Raw genomic sequence first — 21,142 nt, 5'->3', positions numbered from 1 at the left:
CCTAAGTCCTGTAAGAAAAGATGAAAGGTATCTCTCATGTGAAGTTTTATGACTTGACTTACACCATTTGTTTATGTACAATAAATGTATTTGATAAAATATGTATAAAGTCCGGACTGGGCTTAACGGGTACTGAATGTACCCTTTAAGCTCACCTTGAAAAATATATATATTTTCATTTCCAAATGTTGCAAACTTAACCTGACATTTATGTAAAATTAAATTATAATAATCGCCCCTAAAGTTATTTTTCATGCCAACCAGTACACACCTGATTCTACTAATCATAGACTTCAATCAAGACTTGAATAGATGAACATGGTGTGTTACTGCTTGGTTTGAACAAAAACCTGCACCCGCACCGCCCTCTGTAGATCAGACGCCATGGACAAAGACCATAACACAAACAACTTTTACTTAATTATCTCAAAGCTGGCTCACATTTGCTGCAGTCATATTCTTGTTAATTAGTTCAACGTGTCTTCCTAAAGCCTGTCTGAAGACAGTTTCATATCTCCCTCTCTACTGTTGTATAGAAACACCTGTATGAATGAGGGACAACAATATGACAATGTCCCGGACTGCTTGAGTAGTCGTCCAATAGTCATCTGCTTGTCCCTCATTTGTTTCTATTTTGGCCAACTACTTGTATGTCTTCTATCTCCAATATCCTTCAACTCTGGTATTCTCTAGCATTGCAAAGGGTCGGAAACTTACCAGGAAATTTCTGGAAATTCTTCATTGGATGTTAAATAACTCAAAACTCATCAAAAAAGTTATACGCTAACAGTGAACCTTTTTTGTGGGACACACATAAGGCATTTCTAGGTCTTGTGGCATATTTTGGTTAAACTATCCCCATTCAATGGAATTGCAATCCTCTGCATGCACAGTGCATTCTTCCATCACATGTACAGCTGATTCTCAAGATCTTGCACACTAATGAGATGCTATTGAGCCCAAACTACTACACTGTAAGCCAAGGACTACATGCTTTCTGGTAAATGTATATATATTTTATATGACATGTTTTTTGGTAACTAGTAAATAGTAGCCTACAGCAAAGTATTATCTTACAAAGGAGTTGTTTAAACTAACTGCTTAACTATTTATCTGTACATGGAATTGTATTAGTTTTCCCCCCCCCCTAATGTTTACAGGAAAATGCCACATGCATGATCTGATGTGTGGAGACATTTCACTGCAGATAAAGTAGAAGGAAAAGCTGTGTACATTTGCAAATACTGTGCCAAATCATATGTGAAGAATGCAACAAAGATGCAGAATCATCTGGCCAAGTGCATAAAGTTCCCTCAGCGCTCACAACAAGCAACCTCTGACAAAAGTCCCTGTACTTCTATTCGAGGTGAAAATGCTAAATCAGACACCTTATACCGATAGCAACAACTCATGGTCCTCCTGGAATCAGAAGTTTGTGTATTGGAAGTAGGGTTGCACATTTTGGGGAATATTCAGAGGTGAAACTTTCCATGGGAATTACTGGAATATATGGGAATTAATGGAAATATATGCAAATGTAATATTAATACAATTTAAATGTAGATGTTTTTTGCATTGGATACATTTACCATATCATATGGAGACCGAAACAAACATTTTACCTTATCATAAGGAGACATAATTGCAAATGATTAAATCATTCCAATACAAATAAAAATACATTTAGTTAAGAATTGATCTTTAATTAAATGAGTTTACTCGTCACATGGGATGATTTCACTTAAGAACAAAAGAAAGAGACTGTTGAATGATCCACAATGATCCATCGCATCTCCCAAAAACATTTAACATACATCTGTCAAACGATAGTCTAGAAACTAAAGCTTTGGTTGTCTTCCTCTCTGGCTTCCATGTCTTCTCCCTGGACCTCCTCCATGTCCACCTCTTGAACATCAGACTGCGGCCTCATCTTCATTGTCACTGTCCAACCTTGTTGAGGATGGCTCGTTGTCAGGCTCAAAAGCTTCAAATTTGCCCGGGTGGCCACCAATTGTGCAACTCTTGTATTGGTCAGCCTGTTGCATGCTTTGGTCTGTGTGTTCCCAAACAACGACCAGTTGCGCTCTGAAGCGGCTGATGTTGGTGGGATTTGGCGGATGATGGAAGCCACAAGGGAAAGAGCCTCAGATCCACAATGTCCCTTCCACCAGGTGGCTGATGAGATATGTTGGCACGACTGCCATATTGCATCTCCACCCCAAAGCCCTTGCTTGGAAGTGCACTTCGCCAGACTGCCAAGAACCTTGCCCTCGTCCAGGCCATATTGGGGTCCAATATGTACGAGGTGGCGTGTATGGGCTTCAGGCAGAAGTCTTGATGCTTTTTGATGCATTTCAGAACTGCAGTTTCCTCTGCTTGGAGCAACAGTGAAGTGGGCAGGGCAGTACAGATTTCTTACATCTGCAAGCAGAGTCTGAACATCAGACAGGATGGCATTGTCTCACTCAAATCAGTGCAATGGCTACTCCTATAGGTTTCAGGAGTTTCAGACTGCTTAACACTCTCTCCCAAAATACACCATACTTGAAGTGGGTGAATGTTTACTGGTTGCTCAGGAGAGACATGGGAAGTCAGATCTGTGGAAGACATTTGACTTAGTTGTGAAAACTACTGATCCAGAAAAATGAGGGTATGGCCTCCTGGGTGGCGAGTGGTTAAGGGCGCTGTACTGCCGGGCAAGCTGCGCCACCAAAGACTCTGGGTTCGCGCCAAGGCTCTGTCGTAACCGGCCGCGACCGGGAGGTCCGTGGGGCGACGCACAATTGGCCTAGCGTCGTCCGGGTTAGGCCGGTAGGGAAATCCTTGTCTCATCGCGCACCAGCGACTCCTGTGGCAGGCCGGGCGCAGTGCGCGCGGTGTTTCCTCCGACACATTGGTGCGGCTGGCTTCCGGGTTGGATGCGCGATGTGTTAAGAAGCAGTGCGGCTTGGTTGGGTTGTGTATTGGAGGACACATGACTTTCAACCTTTGTCTCTCCCGAGCCCGTACGGGAGTTGTAGCGATGAGACAAGATAGTAGCTACTAAACAATTGGATTCCACGAAATTGGGGAGAAAAAGGGGTAAAAAATAAATAAAATAATAAAAAAAAATTAAAAGGAGGGTGTAATGTAGAAGCAAGCATATCCTGAGTATTGTGTGTGCCCAACAGTTGCTGTTAATAAAACATTTCTGACCATTTTGAACAGTGTACCAGGTAGTCTGTTCTAACAAAAACAAGAGATATAAAGCCTTTATTACAGCAGACTAAAAATATTTTCATGCATTATTTATTGTTTAGGATAATTATTTAAAGCTCCTTTTGTGATTTAATTATAAAACTAAAATGCTCGATTGCATTTCAAAGCATGAATGTCTCGTATGCTGTGTGATGGCATGAATGAACAACTTATTAACACAGTAGCCTATATAATAAAATATAGGCCTAAATAAATTACAGAATTAAGACTAAACAGGACACGCTCTTCGGCCTACAGCTCGATGGTAGTTATACCAAGGATACTATACAAAGCCTACTAATAATAACGACATCACTTATTATTATAATGATGATCATGATAAGGAGATAGAGAAAGGGAGGCTATAGGAGCGAGAGCTGCGTGCATATTATGTATAACAAACAGGTGCTGTTAGATTAAATTTTTCTGTCTGTTTGGAACAGTGTAAACAACACTAATAGCAGTCTGTTCTCATAAAAACAATTATAAAGCCTTTATATTTATTTTATTTAACTAGGCAAGTCAATTAAGAACAAATTCTTATATTTAATGACGGCCTACTAAAAGGCCTCCTGAGGGGACGGGGGCTGGGAGTAAAAATAAATAATAAATATAAGACAACACACACATCACCACAAGAGAGACACCACAACACTACATAAAGAGAGTCCTCAGACAACAACATAGCATGGCAGCAACACAACATGACAACAACATGGTAGCAACACAAAATGGCAGCAGCACAACATGGTAGCAGCACAAAACATGGTACAAACATTATTGGGCACAGACAACAGCACAAAGGGCAAGAAGGTAGAGACAACAATAAATCACACAAAGAAGCCACAACTGTCATTAAGAGTGTCCATGATTGAGATCAAACTGTCCAGTTTGAGTGTTTGTTGCAGCTTGTTCCAGGCGCTAGCTGCAGCGAACTGAAAACAGGAGCGACCCAGGGATGTGTGTGCTTTGGGGACATTTAACAGAATGTGACTGGCAGAACAGGTATTGTATGTGGAGGATGAGGTGTGCAGTAGATCTCTCAGATGGGGGGGGGGGGCCTAAGAGGGTTTTATTAATAAGCATCAACCAGTGGGTCTTGCGACAGGTTTACAGAGATGACCAGTTTACAAATGAGTATAGAGTGCAGTGATGTGTCCTATAAGGAGCATTGGTGGCAAATCTGATTGCTAAAACATAAATATCTTATTTACATAAGTACTCAAACCCTTTGCTATGAGATTGGAAGTTGAGCTCAGGTGCATCCTGTTTCCATTGATCATCCTTGAGATTTTTCTACAAATTGATATGACTGGTAAATTGGTAAATTCAAATGATTGGACACGACTTGGAAAGGTACACACCGGTCTATATAAGGTCACACAGTTGACAGTGCATGTCAGAGCAAACACCAAGCCATGAGGTCGAAGGAACTGTCAGTAGAGCTCCGAGACAGCATTGCGTCGAGGCACATATCTGGGGAAGGGTACCAAAACATTTATGCAGCATTGAAGGTCCCCAAGACAAGTCAGGATATAGGCAAAGATGAACGGAGCAAAGTAGAGAGATCCTTGATGAAAACCTGCTCCAGAGCGCTCAGACTGGGGCGAAGATTCACCTTCCAACAGGACAACGACCCTAAGCACACAGCCAAAACAATGCAGAAGTGGCTTCGGGACAGGTCTCTGAATGTCCTTGAGTGGCACAGCCAGAGCCCGGACTTGAACCCGATCTGACATCTCGAGAGACCTGAAAATAGCTGTGCAGCAACGCTCCTCATCTAACCTGAAAAAGCTTGAGAGAATCTGCAGAGAAGAATTGGAGAAATTCCCCAAATACAGGTGTGCCAAGCTTGTAGCGTCATACCCAAGAAGAGTCAAAGCGGTAATCGCTGCCAAAGGTGCTTCAACAAAGTTCTGAGTAAAGGGTCTGAATACTAAAGTAAATGTAATATTTCAGTTCACATTTTTATAAATTTTCCAAAATTTCTAAAAAACTGTTTTTCTTTGTCATTATGGTGTATTATGTTGATGTGGATAAAACAATTTAATCAATTTTAGAATAAGGCTGTAATATAACAAAATGTGGAAAAAGTCAAGGGGTCTGAATACTTCCAAAGGCACTGTATATGGCACATTTAATAGTTATGCTATTGATTATAGAGCTAATTAAGTTGGGGTTTCTTCGATCTCAATTAGGCTAAGGCAAGGGCTGTTTCCTCATCTCTGCTGACTCCCACGCATTGTTCTCAATCCCAATATGCTGGTTAATTTTCCTATTATGCACATACCAACATGGGGAAAGATGCCAATTCTACGGCGCACGGAAGATTATGTTTCAGAACCCCGGATAACGACGGTATCCAACACAGTAGAAAGATCATTTGTTATAAAATATTAGATTTATTGTTGTTGCACCATTATTTTTACATAATATAACCATATGCAATTTCACTTAGTGATGGACTGTGCCACCCCGACGGCCTCCCCAATGGATTAGCCCACTGAGACAAACGCGAATCAGACAGGTGTCTTATACACCATGGAAATGTTTTGCGACTGCTCGACTAAACAAATCTTGGTCGGCAAACAGCCTTAGGTTAGCATTGTGGAGTAACTACAATGTTGTTGATCAATCCTAATTTTTCTCCTATCACAGCCATTAAACTCTAACTGTTTTTAAGTCACCATTGGCCTCGGGGTGAAATCCCTGAGTGGTTTCCTTAATCTCCGGCAACTGAGTAAGGAAGAAAGCCTGTATATTTGTAGTGACTGGGTGTATTGATACACCATCCAAAGTGTAATTAATAACTTCACAAGAGGTATTCAATGTCTGCTTCTTTTTTACCACCCATCTACCAATAGCTGCCTTTCTTTGCGAGGCATTGGAAAACATCCCTGGTCTTTGTGGTTGAATTTCACTGCTCGACTGAGGGACCTTATATATAATTGTATGTGTGGGGTGAGTAGTCATTAAAAACCATGCATTAGAAATCTATATTATTCAATTAATGCTCACGCGCGCCAACTAGCATCTGCGTTGCCAAGGGCTAAAATAGAAGTCCGTTCTATTTGTGACGCAGATAGCACTGCAAGTCCTGCCTCTCTGATATCCTCATTGGTTTATACAAGCAGATACCCACGTGCCACCTCCTCATTGGTTATACCCACGTGGGTGACTGAAAGATGAACGATATCGGTGGCGGTAATGCACCTAGTTTTGCCAATCGCAATATAAAGTCAAGAGAAGAAAAGGCCTGGAAGGAGGAGAGATGACTAGAAATTATTCGGTTGACCGTTTTGTGTGTAGATTAATTGGCGGAGTAGAGGACCTTGTGCATTTCAGGTAAAATAACTAAATGTTTATATCCCAGGACAAATTAGCTAGCAACAGCAAACTAACTAAATAGGGCAAATTAGCTAGCAAGTGCAAGCTAGCTAGCTAAATTGCCATAAATGTTTAATGCTTTTCGACCTGTCCCCAAATTAATATAATTGGTTCAGAGTTTGTTTTGATATTTTAACCTGTGTGTCATGATCGCGTTTGGTGTGGGGGCACAAAATAAATGTATGCACGAAGGAGCGCAGCCGGTTTGGGTTCCGTGTTACTGACTCAAGATATTTCAGCTTTTCATTTTTAATTAATTTGTTAACATTTCTAAAAACATAATTCCACTTTGACATTATGGGGTAGTGTGGGTATGCCAGTGACACAAAATCAATTTTAAATTCATACGGTAACAACAAAATTGTCAAGGTGGTGAATACTTTCTTTAGGCACTGTAACTGTCACTAACGTAATAATAAAAAACAAATTGGCGTAGAATAAAAATTGGTATAAACTGGTTGAAACATTAAAAGGGAAACCTCACCCAAAACCGATATTTTGGTATATGATTCATTAGTCCATTGTTGATATAGTCTAGATGTTGACCGATTAATTTGTGCAGTTTCAAGTTTTCATAACAATCTGTAATCGGCATATTTGGACACCGATTATGGCTGATAACATTGCACTCAACGAGGAGACAGGCTGACTAACTGTTACGCGAGTGCAGCAAGGAGTCTAGGTAAGTTGCTAGCTAGCATTAAACTTATCTTATAAAAAACAATCTTAACATAATCACGAGTTAACTACACATGGTTGATGATATTACTAGTTTATCTAGCTTGTCCTGCGTTGCATATAACCGATGCAGTGCCTGTTAATTTATCATCGAATCACAGCCTACTTCGCCAAACCGGTGATGACTTAACAAGCGCATTCACAAAAAAAGCACTGTCGTTGCACCAATGTGTACCTAACCATAAACATCAATGCCTTTCTTAAAATCAATACACAAGTATATATTTTTTACCCTTCATATTTAGTTAATATTGCCTGCTAATATGAATTTATTGCATTGTGTGTCATTTCTTGAGAAGTTGTGTCACTTCTCTTGCGTTCTGTGCAAGCAGAGTCAGGGTATATGCAGCAGTTTGGGCCACCTGGCTCATTGCGACCATTTCTTCCAAATAAAGACCATAATTAATTTGCCAGAATTGTACATAATTATGACATAACATTGAAGGTTGTGCAATGTTACAGCAATATTTAGACTTAGGGTTGCCACACGTTCTATAAAATACGGAACAGTTCCGTATTTCACTGAAAGAATAAACATTTTGTTTTTGAAATGATAGTTTCCGGATTTGACCATTATGACCTAAGGCTCGTATTTCTGTGTGCTTATTATTTTATAATTACGTCTATGATCGGATATTTGATAGAGCAGTCTGACAGTCGTGGTAGGCAGCAGCAGGCTCATAAGCATTCATTCAAAAAGCACTTTCCTGCATTTGATAGTAGCACTTCGCTGTGCTTCAAGCATTGCGCTGTTTATGACTTCAGGCCTATCAACTCCCAAGATTAGGCTGGCAAAACTATAGTGCCTATAAGAACATCCATTAGTCAAAGGTATATAAAATACAAATGGTAGAGAGAGAAATAGTCCTATAAATTCCTATAATAACTACAACCTAAAACTTCTTACCTGGGAATATTGAAGACTCATGTTAAAAGGAACCACCAGCTTTCATATGTTCTCATGCTCTGAGCAAGGAACTTAAATGTTAGCTTTTTACATGGCACATATTACACTTTGTTTTTGTATTATTTACACCAAATTTAACATGTTTCATTATATATTTGAGACTAAATAGATTAATATATTAAGTTAAAATAAGTGTTCATTCAGTATTGTTGTAATCATTATTACAAATATACACTGCTCAAAAAAAAAAAAAAAAACACTAAAATAACACATCCTAGATCTGAATGAATGAAATGTTCTTATTAAATACTTTTTTCTTTACATAGTTGAATGTGCTGACAACAAAATCACACAAAGACTATCAATGGAAATCATATTTTCATAACATTGGAGGTCTGGATTTGGAGTCACACTCAAAATTAAAGTGGAAAACCACACTACAGGCTGATCCAACTTTGATGTAATGTCCTTAAAACAAGTCAAAATGAGGCTCAGTAGTGTGTGCGGCCTCCACGTGCCTGTATGACCTCCCTACAACGCCTGGGCATGCTCCTGATGAGGTGGCGGATGGTCTCCTGAGGGATCTCCTCCCAGACCTGGACTAAAGCATCCGCCAACTCCTGGACAGTCTGTGGTGCAACGTGGCGTTGGTTGATGGAGCGAGACATGATGTCCCAGATGTGCTCAATTGGATTCAGGTCTGGGGAACGGGCGGGCCAGTCCATAGCATCAATGCCTTCCTCTTGCAGGAACTGCTGACTCATGAGGTCTAGCATTGTCTTGCATTAGTAGGAACCCAGGGCCAACCGCACCAGCATATGGTCTCACAAGGGGTCTGAGGATCTCATCTCGGTACCTAATGGCAGTCAGGCTACCTCTGGCGAGCACATGGAGGGCTGTGCGGCCCTCCAAAGAAATGCCACCCCACACCATGACTGACCCACCGCCAAACTGGTTATGCTGGAGGATGTTGCAGGCAGCAGAACGTTCTCCACGGTGTCTCCAGACTCTGTCACGCCTGTCACATGTGCTCAGTGTGAACCTGCTTTCGTCTGTGAAGAGCAGAGGGCGCCAGTGGCGAATTTGCCAATTTTGGTGTTCTCTGGCAAATGCCAAAAGTCCTGCACGGTGTTGGGCTGTAAGCACAACCCCCACCTGTGGACGTCAGGCCCTCATACCACCCTCATGGAGTCTGTTTCTGACCGTTTGAGCAGACACATGCACATTTGTGGCCTGCTGGAGGTCATTTTGCAGGGCTCTGGTAGTGCTCCTCCTTGCACAAAGGCGGAGGTAGCGGTCCTGCTGCTTGGTTGTTGCTCTCCTACAGCCTCCTCCACGTCTCCTGATGTACTGGCCTGTTTCCTGGTAGCGCCTCCATGCTCTGGACACTACGCTGACAGACACAGCAAACCTTCTTGCCACAGCTCGCATTGATGTGCCATCCTGAATGAGCTGCACTATCTGAGCCACTTGTGTGGGTTGTAGACTCCGTCTCATGCTACCACTAGAGTGAAAGCACCGCCAGCATTCAAAAGTGACCAAAACATCAGCCAGGAAGCATAGGAACTGAGAAGTGGTCTGTGGTCACCACCTGTAGAACCACTCCTTTTTTGGGGGAGTATTGCTAAATGCCTATAATTTCCACCTGTTGTCTATTCCATTTGCACAACAGCATGTGAAATGTATTGTCAATCAGTGTTGCTTCCTAAGTGGACAGTTTGATTTCACAGAAGTGTGATTGACTTGGAGTTACATTGTATTGTTTAAGTGTTCCCTTTATTTTTTTGAGCAGTGTATAGCAGTGTGTGTGTGTGTGTGTATATATATATATATATATATATAAACATCTTTTTTTGGTCCTCCAATAATTGGTATCGGCGTTGAAAAATCATAATCTGTCGACCTCTAATATAGTCCCAAAATGTTTTGCATGTCAGCAATCAAGTTTTCCAGATATGTAACAAACACACAAATCCGGCCCGTATGATGCATTTTGTTTATTATTATTCCAAAGATGGAAGTGGGCTTAATGGGTACGCTTACCCGATATTAAGACGACAATACGTCATCAATACATCATCATACATAGTATAGACTACATAACCCACTTCGCCTATACGAATAGCCTAAAGAAAGTTTGTGAAGTGTTTGGAACATGAATGACAGGTTCAGTCCTAACCCACTTCTCCAAGCAAAAGCAGAAGCTCAGGACAGCGAGATTCCAAACTGGAAATGGCCAATCTACACTCCACTTTAACAGTTGTCACAGTGTTACCCCCCTTGCCAACACTGACTGACTCCAATCCAAACCCTGTTCCCCTGTTTAGTTTCAAAGTCATAAAAGCAACAGGCTAGCTACTCCGCTCCTGCAGTGCATTTGTTTCAAAACAGAAAAATAGTCTATCGAAAATCTACATTTAAGACTTTCATTTTATTTCACCTTTATCTATCCTAGTTAATTTCATTAGAAAATATCTTCAATAAGAGAGATATGGTCAATCGGCAATACAACACTTGAGGATGAAATGCGTGACCATGAATACAAACATCTCTCCACCAGGCCAGGTTAACAGAGCTCAGCTCTACCTCGCTTTCTCTTTCTCTTTTTCCATGTATTAGCGGCGTGAGCATATGGCCTTTCTATTAATATTTCAGGCTCATATTTTGGGGTGTTGTCTGCCATCTGTCCTCCCTGCACCCCACTGTTCAGCATGGTCATGATTACAGTGGATATCAGATGGGGTGATAATTGCAGCACAGCCTGTGTGAGTAGAGTTCACAACCCACAGAACCACAGGACTACACACAGACAGTGGGACATATGAAGAGAGGAGAAAGAAAGTGAAGCGCTAGTAACTAGCACTAATAATACAGCTGCTAGTCTGCTACCTACAGTGGGGAGAACAAGTATTTGATACACTGCTGATTTTACAGGTCTTCCTACTTACAAAGCATGTAGAGGTCTGCAATTTTTATCATAGATACACTTCAACTGTGAGAGACGGAATATAAAATCCAGAAAAATCACATTGTATGAGTTTTAAGTAATTAATTTGTATTTTATTGCATGACAAGTGATTTGATACATCAGAAAAGCAGAACTTAATATTTGGTACAGAAACCTTTGTTTGCAATTACAGAGATCATTCGTTTCCTGTAGTTCTTGACCAGGTTTGCACACACTGCAGCAGGGATTTTGGGCCACTCGTCCATACAGACCTTCTCCAGATCCTTCAGGTTTTGGGACTGTCGCTGGGCAATACGGACTTTCAGCTCCCTCCAAAGATTTTCTATTGGGTTCAGGTCTGGAGACTGGCTAGGCCACTCCAGGACCTTGAGATGCTTCTTACGGAGCCACTCCTTAGTTGCCCTGGCTGTGTGTTTCGGGTCGTTGTCATGCTGGAAGACCCAGCCACGACCCATCTTCAATGCTCCTACTGAGGGAAGGGAAGGAGGTTGTTGGCCAAGATCTCGCGATACATGGCCCCGTCCATCCTCCCCTCAATACGGTGCAGTCGTCCTGTCCCCTTTGCAGAAAAGCATCCCCAAAGAATGATGTTTCCACCTACATGCTTCACGGTTGGGATGGTGTTCTTGGGGTTGTACTCATCCTTCTTCCTCCAAACACGGCGAGTGGAGTTTAGACCAAAAAGCTCTATTTTTGTCTCATCAGACCACATCACCTTCTCCCATTCCTCCTCTGGATAATCCAGATGGTCATTGGTGAACTTCAGACGGGCCTGGACATGCGTTGGCTTGAGCAGGGGGACCTTGCGTGCGCTGCAGGATTTTAATCCATGACGGCGTAGTGTGTAACTAATGGTTTTCTTTGAGACTGTGGTCCCAGCTCTCTTCGGGTCATTGACCAGGTCCTGCCGTGTAGTTCTGGGCTGATCCCTCACTTTCCTCATGATCATTGATGCCCCATGAGGTGAGATCTTGCATGGAGCCCCAGACCGAGGGTGATTGACCGTCATCTTGAACTTCTTCCATTTTCTAATAATTGCGCCAACAGTTGTTGCCTTCTCACCAAGCTGCTTGCCTATTGTCCTGTAGCCCATCCCAACCTTGTGCAGGTCTACAATATTATCCCTGATGTCCTTACACAGCTCTCTGGTCTTGGCCATTGTGGAGAGGTTGGAGTCTGTTTGATTGAGTGTGGGGACAGGTGTCTTTTATACAGGTAACGAGTTCAAACAGGTGCAGTTAATACAGGTAATGAGTGGAAAACAGGGGGCTTCTTAAAGAAAAACTAACAGGTCTGTAAGAGCCAGAATTCTTACTGGTTGGTAGGTGATCAAATACTTATGTCATGTTGTTCTCCCCAGGGTATATATCTAAGGTGACAACACCTGTGGCAAATTGTTTAGGACCAGGACGATACCAGTATTGCAATATTTTTTCCATGGCAAAAATGAAAATACCAAGCAGACCAAACTTGATGATCCTTTAAAAACCTGCTGTATGTAAAATACTGTGTGCTATATCTTGGAAAACAAATACGTGACTCTGGAGGACAACAATGTTTGTTTCCAACATGAGGACGGTTTTCCTAAAGAAGTTAAATCTGCTAGGTGTATTGTTTCCTTCCTATGATACTAACGAGTATCCCGATACTGGTATCGTCCCGGACCTAATTGTACAACAGCTGATGAAACTAACACTGTAAAAGTGTGAAGAATGTGATCAGTCACATCTCCTGATAGTTGTTGGGTGAAAATATATTTAAAAATCAACAGGTTTGCATGTGTGGGAGTGTCAGCTTTGTCAGGTTTGCTAACCTCTCTGCGCACGGAACCCTGTAGCGGGCTGAAATTCTACAACATACGGTGACCACTACATAAATAGTCATATTAAACATTCATGAAAATACAAGTGTCTCACATGTATCGAAAGCTTAGAATCTTGCTAATCCAACTGCATTGTCAGATTTTAAAAAAGGATTTACTGCGAAATAATACAATGCGATTATCTGAGCATAGAGCCCCATAAAAAAAAAACTATTTGAACCAGCACAGGTGTAACAAAATCAAACTGCATTAAAATAAATTGTTTACCTTCGACGATCTTGGTCTGTTTGCAATCCCAATGCCCATTGTTACACAATGAATGATCTCTTGTTTGACAAAATCCGTTTTTATAGCCTAACACAAAACATTTTGTGAACCGCTTGTGTCGTGAATTCCGTCTCATTCCATTTGACGACACATTCGAGGGTAAATACCCACACAAAACGTGACTTCTCCAGTCATGTTTGGTTTCATTGCAATCAACTGGTTTGTTGTGTAACACAACCAATGTGATGGGCCATTTCGCGGGACATATTGACTGAAAGAAACCGATTTGAAGACAAGTAATGACATCACTGTGCACCAATGATATGACCACTGTTTCGTTGATTGACTGTATTTTAACCCAATGACCACTGATCGTCTTGAAATCTAGCTGGGTAGATAGCCAATGAGCTGAGGTAAACGGCAATATGCAATGGTTGTGTGTTGGAAGACCAACCCATGTAGTAAACTCCTGCGTAAAGAGAGTCATTCGCTATTGAAGTTCTATACCGGAAGGAGCTAGGCATTTTACGCACAGCATTGTTTGGTAAACGCGCAGAATCAGCTGTTTATATATCAATCAGTATGGGGACTAAGTCAGGGAAAGCTAAATCTAAGTCTAGATATACAGATGTACACACAATTTTAGAAGAAATTGATCGGAAAAGTGAGACAGAGTTTGTTGTAGGACGATTCATTTAGCGATTCCCAAGTGGAGGAATATTTTTTGAATAGAGAGGACATGTTTTGGACTGGTAAGTTCTTCTCATACTAATGCTCTTGTTTGAAATTAATAATATAAAATATTATTTAATTTTAGAAGCAATATATAAAAATGTAAAGTAATGAAATGTGAGATGCGTGTCTGCCGTCCCATCCCAACCCACATGAAATAGCCTATTTGAGGCTGTTGAGGGGAGGGCAGGCCCACAACAATGGCCAAAGTGAAATGGAGACAATAGATACAGCTGGTCTGTTGTAATATAATAAAGACAGTTGATCTAGCTGAAATGTCATAATATAAAAAGAGACAGTAGATCTAGCAGGTATATAATAATATATTCAACCTTATGTTCCCTGTACTCATATATTTTCCACCATAATATGCAAATAAAATCATAAAAAATCCTACAATGTGATTTTTGTATTTTCTTCCCCCTCATTTTGTCTGTGTACCTAATGATGAAAATTACAGGCCACAATTGGTGGCTGACTAAATACTTTTGCCCCACTGTGTGTGTGTATATATATATATATATATATACACACACACACACTGGGGCTAAAAAGTATTTAGTCAGCCACCAATTGTGCAAGTTCTCCCACTTAAAAAGATGAGGCCTGTAATTTTCATCATAGGTACACTTCAACTATGACAGACAAAATGAGAAGAAAAAAAACAGAAAATCACATTTGTAGGATTTGTGTGTGTGTATATATATATAAATATAATCTGTTTATTATACCTGTTGATACTCACTTTACAGCAGAAAGAGACTGCTATGGCACCTGGCATCAGCAGCACAATATTGTGTAGAGCTTTGGCAAAGTGGGTGGGGTTATATACTTCCTGTTTGGCCCTGTCCGGGGGTCTCATCGGATGGGGCCACAGTGTCTCCTGACCCCTCCTGTCTCAGCCTCCAGTTTATGCTGCAGTAGTTTATGTGTCGGGGGGCTAGGGGCTAGGGTCAGTTTGTTATATCTGGAGTACTTCTTCTGTCTTATCCGGTGTGCTGTGTGAATTTAAGTATGCTCTCTCTAATTCTCTCTCTCGCAGAGGAGGACCTGAGCCCTAGGACCATGCGTCAGGACTACCTGGCATGATGACTCCTTGCTGTCCCCAGTCCACCTGGCATTGCTGCTGTTCCAGTTTCAACAGTTCTGCCTGCGGCTATGGAACCCTAAACTGTTCATATTTACTCTAGAGGTGCTGTCCTGTTGCATCCTCTACAACTATTGTGATTATTATTATTTGACCCTGCTGGTCATCTATGAATGTTTGAAAATCTCAGCCATGTTCTATTATAATCTCCACCCGGCACAGTCAGAAGAGGACTGGCCACCCCTCATAGCCTGGTTCCTCTCTAGGTTTCTTCCAAGGTTTTGGCCTTTCTAGGGAGTTTTTCCTAGCCACCGTGCTTCTACACCTGCATTGCTTGCTGTTTGGAGTTTTAGGCTGGGTTTCTGTACAGCACTTTGAGATATTAGCTGATGTACGAAGGGCTATATAAATAAATGTGATTTGATAGAGGACTGAGGGTCTTCCAAATATTGAACGTGTGTAAATTAGTTACCCATGTTATTTTGTAAATTTCTTTCTTCAAATTTTTTTTCTCAAATTTTTTTTGGGGGGGGTGTGTTAGAATACCATTTGGGCATTTTGTATATAGTTATTTGTTTCAAAATGTATACCTTCGCCAATTTGGCCACTTGGGTACATTTGGGCTACTTGTGTGGGACACATGGGTGACTTCATGATAAATGTCCTGTAGCACACTCATTTTGGAAGTTATCATTGAAACTACTGTTCAACTAGAGTACTGTTGTCCTCAAATTTTTCACTGAAATTATCCCTATCTGAATGTTTGTTTTATCTTCTTCATTTTAAAGATGATACAACAATAAAAATAAAAAACAGTTTTTTTCATTGTATTATCTAAACCAGATCTATTGTGTTATATTCAATTCACATTTACACAAACTTCAGAGTGTTTTCTTTCAAATGATACCAAGAAAATGCATATCCTTGCTTCTGGGCCAGAGCTACAGGCAGTTAGATTTGGGTATGTCTTCAGGTGGAAGTTGAAAAAAGTAGGGGGGTAAGAGGTTAATAGACCAATAACAAAGAGTTCTAAGCCTCTGCCAATAGCAGCTAGTTTTCAATTGTTTTCCCTCCCCACTCCCAGACAGTCCAAGCTAAATTCTTGATTGAGAAAGTGCATTGCTAAAAAGCTATTTTTGACCATCCCTTTAGCCCCTTTTAATGGAAATATTTTACAGTAAGGTACTTACGGTGCATTCAGAAAGTAATCAGGTGCCTTGATTTTTTCCACATTTTGTTACGTTACAGCCTTACTCTTTATTTTTTATTTTACCTTTATTTAACCAGGCAAGTCAGTTAAGAACAAATTCTTATTTTCAATGACGGCCTAGGAACAGTGGGTTAACTGCCTGTTCAGGGGCAGAACGACAGATTTGAACTTGCAACCTTCCGGTTACTAGTCCAACGCTCTAACCACTAGGCTACCCTGCTGCCTTATTCTAAAATTTATGAACCCCCCGCCCCATCAATCTACACACGATAACCCATAAAGACAAAGGAAAAACAGGTTAAGATTTTATATAAAAAGGGAAATACATTTACATAAGTATTCAGACCCTTTCCTCAGTACTTTGTTGAAGCACCTTTGGCATAGATTACAGCCTTGAGTCTTCTTGGGTATGACACTACAAGCTTGGCACACCTGTATTTGGGGAGTTTCTCCCATTCTTCTCTGCAGATCCTATCGAGCTCTGTCACGTTGCATGGGGAGCATTGATGCACAGCTATTTTCAAGTCTTTCCAGAGATGTTCAATCGTGTTCAAGTCCAGGCTCTGGCTGGACCACTCAAGGACATTCAGAGACTTGTCCCAAAGCCACTCCTGCATTGTCTTGGCTGTGTACTTAGGGTTGTTGTCCTGTTGGAAGGTGAACATTCGTCCCATTCTGAGGACCTGAGCACTCTGGAGCAGGTTTTCATCTATCCTCCGTTCATCTTTGCCTCAATCCTGACTAGACTTCCTGCCGCTGAGAAGTGGTTTCCGTCTGGCCACTCTACCACAAAGGTCTGATTGGTGGAGTGCTGCAGAGATAGTTGTCCTTCTGGAATGTTCTCCCATCTCCACAGAGGAACTCTGTCAGAGAGACCATAAGGTTCTTGGTCATCTCCTTGACCAAGGCCCCTCTCCCCCGATTGCTAAGTTTGGCCAGGCGGCCAGCTCTAGCAAGAGTCTTGGTGGTTCCAAACTTCTTCCATTTAAGAATGATGGAGGCAACTGTGTCCTTCGGAACCTTCAATGCTGCAGAAATGTTTAGTAGCCTTCCCCAGAGCTGTGCCCCGACACAATCCTGTCTTTGAGCTCTACGGATAATTCCTTTAACCTCATGGCATGGTTTTTGCTCTGACAGGCACTGTCAACTGTTGGACCTTTACATACGTAGGTGTGTGCCTTTTATTTAATCCATTTTAGAATAAGGCTGTAACGTAACAAAAGTCACGGGGTCTGAACACTTTACAAATACACTGTAATTGTTACCCATAAATTATTTAATATTTATATAAAAACAGCCGCATTTGGGTCTTCAATGAGTTACACAACTCTTCTTACTACTAGTCAGTAGTATATCAAAGTAGGCACTAGAGGTCGACCGATTAATCGGAATGGCCGATTAATTAGGGCCGATTTCCAGTTTGTATTTTTGGGCACCGAGTTACCGATTATTATATCTTTTTTTACACCTTCATTTAATCTTTGTCTTAACTAGTCAGTTAAGAACACATTCTTATTTTCAATGACGGCCTAGGAACGGTGGGTTAACTGCCTCGTTCAGAGGCAGAAAGACAGATTTTCACCTTGTCAGCTCGGGGGATCCAATCTTGCAACCTTACAGTTAACTAGTCCAACGACCTGCCTCTCTCTCGTTGCACTCCACAAGGAGACTGCCTGTTACGCAAATGCAGTAAGCCAAGGTAAGTTGCTAGCTAGCATTAAACTTATCTTATAAAAAAAACAATTTATCATAATCACTAGTTAACTACACATGGTTGATGATAATACTAGATATTATCTAGCGTGTCCTGTGTTGCATATAATCTGACTGAGCATACAAGCATACAAGTATCTAGGTATCTGACTGAGCGGTGGTAGGCAGAAGCAGGTGCGTAAACATTCATTCAAACAGCACTTTTGTGCATTTTGCCAGCAGCTCTTCGTTGTGCGTCAAGGATTGCGCTGTTTATGACTTCAAACCTATCAACTCCCGAGATGAGGCTGGTGTGACCGAAGTTAAATGGCTGGAAAACTTCACTCGCTCTGAGCCTTGGGGTGGTTGTTTCCCTTGCTCTGAATGGGTAACGCTGCTTCGATGTGGTGGCCGTTGTCGTTGTGTTGCTGGATCGAGCCCAAGGAGGAGCGAGGAGAGGGACGGAAGCTATACTGTTACACTGGCAATACTAAAGTGCCTATAAGACCATCCAATAGTCAAAGGTTAATGAAATACAAATGGTATACAGGGAAATAGTCCTATAATAACTACAACCTAAAACTTCTTACCTGGGAATATTGAAGACTGTTCTCATGTTCTGAGCAAGGAACTTTAACAGAAGCTTTCTTACATGGCACATATATAGCACTTTTACCATCTTCTCCAACACTTTGTTTTTGCATTATTTAAAGCAAATTGAACTTGTTTCATTATTTATTTGAGGCTAAATTGATTTTATTGATGTATTATATTAAGTTAAAATAAGTGTTCATTCAGTATTGTTGTAATTGTCATTATTACAAATGAATTTGAAAAAACGGCCGATTAAATCGGTATTGGCTTTTTTGTCCTCCAATAATCGGCATTGAAAAATCATAATCGGTCGACCTCTAGTACATGTGCATCAAAGCTCGGACTGAGAGACTGAAAAACAGCTTCTATCTCCAGGCCATCAGACTGTTAAATAGCCATCACTAGCCAGCCTCCACCCAGTACCCTGCCCTGAACTTAGTCACTGTCACTAGCCAGCTACCACCCGGTTACGCAACCCTGCACCTTAGAGGCTGCTGCCCTATGTACATAAACATGTAACCACTGGTCACTTTAATAATGTTTACATACAGTTTTTCATTTCATATGTACATACTCTATTCAAAATTGCTCCTCCTAATATTTATACATTTCTTAATTCCATTATTTTACTTTGAGGTGTGTGTATTGTTAAATACTACTACACTGTTGGAGCTAGGAATTCAAGCATTTCGATACACCCGAAATAACATCTGTGTAACATGAAGTCCTATGAGTGTCATTTTTATGTGACCAATAAAAATTGGATTTTGATTTGAAACCCCATGACACCACCTATTTCAGTAAATACATCCACTTCCTAGATGCACCACCAAGACCAACATTAAATTACAAACAAATCATTAACATGAGAAGGCCTTCTGACGGATGCTGTACAAACTGTGCATAGCAATTGAGTGGGCCACATTTCAGATGTTCAAGATCATTCGCTAAATGTGTCAGTCAATTCCAGAGACGAGGAGCAGCGAGGTGTCTAGCTAGACTGTCATCTGAAACTGGAGAAATTAAGGGACAGCGCCCACTCGATATCCTAGTTTCAATTTCATATTCTTATCCACAGCTTGTTTCTCAAATATCACGCGTCTTCGTGACTGGGTAAATCTCATCATTCTCCATGCTATGCTTCACCGGCGTTTTACTAGCGAACCAAACAGATAACATTAACGAGCTAGCTGCTGTACAGTCAGTCCAATGTTAACTCTTAGCCCCTTACCTTAGCCGCAAAGGAACCCATGATTTTTTAAATGTCACCTTTATTTTAACAGGGAGTTATGTTGAGACGAATGTCTCTTTCACAGCTGAGCCCTGTATACACAGGATAGTCCGGATAGTCATGCATGTATGACATTTATTGTAAACTTTGGAAATTTAGCAGACTAACGTTTGCTTGCTAATTGTTTAACTACCTATCAAGCCCACCACTGCTCTGAAAAGCTGAGCGTTAGCTAGCTAACGTTATAGCTACAGGCTGCCTAGCTAGCATTAGCTAGTTACAACAAATATGTATTACAAACATTCATGGTCAAGCAAGTGAAAAGCTTGCTAACGTTCAAATCAAATGGATTCACCACATAACGTTACTTCGTAAACAACAGGTGAAATGTTTACATCAGGGCAATAATAAAGACATGTGGAACGTATTTTAACCTAGCTAGCTATATATCGTGGTTTGTTTAAACCTGTTACGCAGTATCAATTTATACCAAGTCGCCGGGAGAGATAATTTGATGGAAAGACAACCCAAATAATACAGCATGGCTACCAGTCAACATAGCTAGCTAGCGAGCTTCATCTGAAGCTACTTACTTCTCTAGCTAACGTTAGTTAACCATAATTGGCAACTTTGGGTTGCGTTTTATGTTATATTCAACTGCTTACATATAAAAAATAAAAAAAACACTCAGCTATTAAATGGCGAAATTCCTACCTGCAACTACGGGATACGTCCTTATTTTTCTTCTTAAACCCTCAAATCCACTCATGGATCTCACTAAGGTCCGCCTCCAGCATAACAAATGAGGGGATTCGATTAATCTGGCCCCGGTAGACGAATCTTGCACCGGCGAAAATGGATCGCATTCGTTTTGGAACCGGGCTGTCTCCCGGGAGTGTGCCAGGTACCAGTTTAAATGAAAACTATACTGAACAAAAGTATAAACGCAACTAATTCAAATATTTTACTGAGTTACAGTTCATATAAGGAAACCAGTCAATTGAAATAAATGAATTAGGCTGTGTAAAGCATATGCCCACCCACATGGGAGCCAGGTCCACCCACTGTAGAGCCAGGCCCAGCCAATCAGAATGAGTTTTTCCCCACATAAAGGACTTCATAACACACAGAAATACAAAGGTCCTGGGCTGGTGTGGTTACACGTGGTCTGTGGTTGTGAGACTGGTTGGACTACTGCCAAATTCTCTAAAACAAAGTTGGAGGCGACATATGGTAGAGAAATGAAAATTGAATTATCTGGCAACAGCCC

The 21,142-nt window shown here is 41.1% G+C and overlaps 1 protein-coding gene across 2 annotated transcripts in view; it reads right to left on the bottom strand.

Moving 5' to 3' along the window:
* LOC109873033 (kelch-like protein 13) overlaps nt 1-20,709 on the bottom strand; it is an 87,885-nt gene extending 67,176 nt beyond the window's left edge. For both annotated transcript variants that reach the window (XM_020464530.2, XM_020464531.2), the window contains exon 1: nt 20,587-20,709. The gene's annotated coding sequence lies outside the window, so the exon portion shown is untranslated. The remainder of the gene's footprint in view (nt 1-20,586) is intronic.
* Nucleotides 20,710-21,142: the final 433 nt, after the last annotated feature.

Source organism: Oncorhynchus kisutch, linkage group LG28 (assembly GCF_002021735.2).
Source record: "Oncorhynchus kisutch isolate 150728-3 linkage group LG28, Okis_V2, whole genome shotgun sequence".
Lineage (NCBI taxonomy): Eukaryota > Metazoa > Chordata > Actinopteri > Salmoniformes > Salmonidae > Oncorhynchus > Oncorhynchus kisutch.
The sequence above is the reverse complement of the archived record's forward strand: the minus strand, read 5'-3'. Positions and strand labels throughout refer to the sequence as shown.